Source organism: Grammomys surdaster, unplaced genomic scaffold (assembly GCF_004785775.1).
Source record: "Grammomys surdaster isolate TR1022 unplaced genomic scaffold, NIH_TR_1.0 487, whole genome shotgun sequence".
NCBI classification, from domain to species: domain Eukaryota; kingdom Metazoa; phylum Chordata; class Mammalia; order Rodentia; family Muridae; genus Grammomys; species Grammomys surdaster.
This window is the reverse complement of record NW_021604906.1, coordinates 13199-18230: the sequence shown is the minus strand read 5'-3', so window position 1 is coordinate 18230 and position 5032 is coordinate 13199. Positions and strand designations below refer to the sequence as shown.

Below are 5032 nucleotides of genomic sequence, written 5' to 3'. Positions count from 1 at the left end.
AGGGCAGACATCTTGAGGCAGGAACTGAAATGAAGGTCCCAGAGAAACATTGCTCACTGAATTTCACTGAATTGGTTGATGAGTTAGCTTTCTTATAGACCCCCAGGACCATCTGCTCAGGGACTGCCCTGCCCATAGTGGGCTGGGCCCATCCACATTAATCGTCAATTAAGAAAATAGCTCACAGGCCAATTTGATTGGAGGTATTGTCTCAGTTGCAGTTTCCCATTCTCAGATGACTTGAGTTTTTATCACTTTGACAGACAACAACAACAACAAACCTAGCCAATAGTCTGGCCATTCCAGAACTGTAATTAGAAGACATTTTTCTATGCTACTATATGGGAGGTTGAACAAAGGTGACAAAGAGAATTTGCCAGGTAATCGTAGCCCCAAAGTCTATGAAAACTTTCTAAGGTGATACCCTTTCTGACGAGAGAGAAGACTTATTCACTCAGGACACTATGACTTGCATGACAAGTGCTTTTTAGGGGTCCAAAAGACTGTATACACAAGGGTCTCAGAGAAAATGAGGCACGGAGGCTACCTGTCATTTCCCTCCATTTTAATCTTCTGAAATGCTTTGGCTGATGCCTGGGATTGGTCAAGATGTGATGGTGTCACCTGCATGACACAGAGTGACACTTCTCCAAGTGAGGGATCAGAATGATTGATATCAGAAATACTGACTTTCATGTCCTCCAGCTGATGGCGACTTCCGTTTTCTTGTGACACTGTGAACATTTGGCTGTGCTGGGCCTGCTCGGTTCATTTGCTTATCTGATCTGAACTAAAAATGGAGTAGGCTAGCTTTCTAGACATTGTAGCATTTTACCAAGAAAAAAGTTAGCTAGCATGGCTCTTTCTAAATTATCAAAAGCTGCCTGAGCTTGGTTATACTGCCAATCTAGAAATCCACGTTCGGTGCAAACATTTTAATTATAATTCAAACATTTGGCTTTCATTAAGAGATAGAGAAAAAACAGTTAACTTTTTTTTTCATGGACCTTCGTTTCTTAACACACATGTACTTTTATTTTGATTAACAATGAAGAGAAAAAGAAACAGATGTGAATAAGAGGGAGAAAGAAAAAGCAAGAAACGGATAATGAAAAGAAAAGAAAATCCCCCAGCAGCCTCAGACCAGAAATTACAGGACAACGGCTAGTTAGGTCCCCAAAGCAGGAAGGGCAGAAAACAGAAATCCACTGTTGTCTCAAGTTTAGAAGTATCCCTTTGGTGAATTTTTAAACTTTTAAAAATGCAATACTTATATAGGTGGTGGTGTCACATGCCTTCAATCCCAGCAGGTGGATCTCTGTGAATCTGAGGCTAGCCTAGTGCACGGAGTTCCAGGAAAGCTGGGGCTACCCAGAGCTATCCTGTCTCAAAAAAACCCCAAAATGATAATGATGATGATGGTGGTGATAATGATAAGCAATATTTGCTGACCTTTAAACCTTTTTTGTGTGGGGCATGTATTTTCCTACCCACTTTTGGAAAGGTCTATGTAAATTTATGAGATGGGCTGTGATGGAATGGTTCATTGGTGTTAAAGTAATTGGTGTTGAGTAATATGTGCTGTCTGAAAAACCGAGGGACAGGACGATCCTGGGAACCTGGAATAAGTTCCTTACTTCATCTGGGAGATATACTTGTCTATGAGAAGTTTTTGAAAGTTAATGTTTACACAGGGATAATGTACACGTGTGAGGGTGTGTATGCACATGTATGTGGCCTCCAAAGGCTAACCCCTCCAAGTCTTCCTCAGTTTTCCTCTACCCTGTTATTTTCTGAGGCAAGGCTTCTTATTGGCCTGGGCTCCCTGATTTTCTTAGGCTGCTGTGTGGTAAGCAAGCCCCAGGCAGCTCCCTGGTCCAGAAGCCTTGATCCCCCCCTTCCACCATCACAGGACACAGTAAGAAGGTATCAGGTTTGAGAAAACAGGCTCTAGGCAGACACAGCGTCTGCCAATAATTAGATGTTCTTTGTAGATCACCCAGTCTACAATGAGTTTTGGATTCAGTCTGGGGATCTATACTAATCTAGAACTTCGATGCATGTCCATTAGACAAGATAACCTATGAGTTCTCTTTGGTTGAAAAGGTTCGATTATTCCGTAGAATTAATGCATCATTAATAAAGGAAGTCAGCGGCATGAACTATGTAAACGTACTGGATTTTAATCATAAAGAGCCTGAGTCTCTAGGTTCTACCATCTAAACCTGACTTGTAGCCAAGAAGGGCTAAGCAGCTCTCCTAGAAAAGACACACAATTCAGTCTAGATTTGTCAAGGGCTGCCCATGCCTCTGATGCCCCCATAATACCACGTTTAGCGTCCTTGACTAAGACCAGATGCCAATATTTTTTAAATCCTCATGAGAAGAGATGGGGAGAGGTGACATGCCCATTATAGAAATTACAAACAGTGCTCCCGTCTTAAGGGGTGTCTTAAGCCTCAAGTTTATCTTTTAAGCATGGAGCCACTTGATTCTGGAAGAACCACTCTCAGCTAGAGCAAAGGCCACCTTTAAAGATGGAGTTGAACACAGTTTGGCTCAGGGAATAAGAATGAGCCCCTGGTGAAACTTTTCTTTATGGTGGGAAGAGCTTTGCTGCTACAGAAAATCTTTCCTTAAGGCGGAAACGTTGTTTTCTAGGTGTAAATTTAAAGCAGGGCTTGAAAACGGGGGTGGGGGCCATCACTGGTCTAATACCTGTCTTTGCACAGCTTATAAACTAAACAAGCTTATTACATTTTAGTGGGAAATAAATAAATAAATAAATAAATAAATAAATAAATAAATGGGGTATCAGTCGTTTCATGTCAGTGGAAACTACTTGAAATTCTAATTTCATGCCCCCTGGAAAATTTCAGCAAGATCCAGTCCTGCTCATTCAATTGGGTACTGCCTAAGGTGGCTTCTGCCACCACAGAGAAACAGCCTTTTACAGAGGACATACGTAGCCTGCAGAGCAGGAAATGCAGTGGACTCTGTCACCCTTTACAGAAAATGTGCTGACCGGAGTGTGTTCTGTCTCTCTCTCTCACTTCCTAACTCTCCATGGTGTATGTGTGCGTGAGTGTGTGTGTGTGCATCTGCCCGGCAGGACATCGTAAAGAGAAACTTGTAGGTTCTCTCCCCTTTCTTCTCTCCTTCTCCTCTTCCTCCTCCTTGTCCTTGTTCTCTTGTTCTTTTTCTGGAGGTAAGTAACTACCACCTTTATTTTCTTCTGAGGTGGTATCTTCTAAAGTTTCCTTTTTTCTAGGATAATTCCAGGAAAAAAAAAGCTGTAATTACCTCCAAAGTTTTGCTATATTGCTTGTTGGAAATATACAATTCAGCTGCTAAGTTAACGTCTTCCATGGAGATTAAGCCATGGTGCTTTGAAAAAATTTCTTCAATTATGTTTATAGTCGAAGTACTACCCTTGGCTTCATAGTAACTCTTGGCTGTATCTGTAACCAGCTGCATAAAACGTTCTCCATCAGATGGAGGCAAAAGATTTAAAATATACCTATAATCATCTATGGCCATTTTATGATCATCCATCTGTTCATAAATATTTGACCCCTCCCACAGGTAACTGACATTAGCAGGTTCATATTTAAGAGCATGTGTACAGGAAAAAATAGCCTGCTTAATATCATCTTCTTCCAGTGACATTTCTGTCTACCTAACCCAGTCTTCTGTGTCCCTGGAATTTAAATGTGCAACAATCAACTAATAGTACAATGATTTCTCCACATCACCTTGGTCCTCAGATTCCATAGCAAGTGTAGAGAATCACTCAATAGCCAAAGGAGCTTGTCCCATGATTTGCATGCACATCAATATTGCCTCTTCTTGTTCCCCTCTAGCAAAGTGACGGCTGGCTTCACCCTTGAGACCTTTTAGGGCACTGGGGTGTTCACCTCGAATGGGACCTCTTCTTCAACCCCCTCTCCCCTTTTGGTTTCAGGGTTGAGAACCATCTCTGACACAAATACATTGCTGCAGTGGTTTGCTCGGGTGATTTCTCTTCGTCCTTTTCTTCAGTCTCTCCAGCATGGAAGTGTAGTAAATCTCCAACCCCAATAAGCCCATTCAAGGAAAATGCAACTCTGCTGCATGTAATTTTAATAACACAGTCACTCTTTCTCGAGAGCTCATTCCGAGCTCCCTCAACCTCTCGCAGCTAGCTCCACCAAACTGCCAACGACTGCCTCGGTTGTGCCCTTTCTCCTGCCCACCTTAGTCACCTTGTATGAAAAACATCAGACAGCCTTAATATTTTAAAACTAGCCAGATAACTCAATGGCTTGGTGAAGAATATCTTGTCCCATTCTTCCTGGCCTCTGCCCATGGCAGAAACCACAAACTATAGGTGTCCCTGAGACCTACATGTCTTCGCTTCTTTCGCTCCACCGTCTGCTCTGCCTCCTCCCTCTTCTCTTCCTCCTAGGAGTCGGAAGTCCCGCCTTTTTCCTTTGCGTGTCGATTGGCTTCCGCTGTCTTTATTGGCACAACCAAGAACCAATTAGGGAATCGATATCTCTCCCACCGGAAAGCAAAGATTTTGTGAACTGATTTAGTTCTCTGATGTTTCTCCTTTGTTGGTATCTTTGTCCTGGGAGTTGGCAGAGTCACTTCCTGTTGGTATGGGACTTCAGAATCTTTTGGGTTTTTTTTTTTAAGTAACGATTTTCCTTTTTCCCCAAGACTTTTCTTTTCTTGGGTATTTCTCTCCTCTCGCTGCCTTTTGAACTCTTCAAAGGAGATTTTCTTTTCCAGGTAGTCTGATAAGTTCCAACTGAACCCCAACATGTCTGCTGAGCCGAAGCAGGGGAAAGCAGCAACATCTCCCACTTTTTCCAACTCACCAACAGAAACGTTCCCTGTATGGTCACCTCTAAAGGGTAATGTAAATTAGCCCACCTACCTGGTTTGGAGCATGGGAGTCTTCTGACTTTCTTGGTGCATTCCTCTCTTCCCTCCAAGGTCACCTCCTACTTAAAAAATATTTTTTTTTGAGAATTTCATGCTATAT

The 5032-nt window shown here is 42.4% G+C and overlaps 1 pseudogene; it reads right to left on the bottom strand.

Annotated features, from left to right (window-relative positions):
• Nucleotides 1–3220: 3220 nt before the first annotated feature.
• On the bottom strand, nt 3221–4809 carry LOC114633029 (annotated as a pseudogene).
• Between the last annotated feature and the right edge of the window lie 223 nt (nt 4810–5032).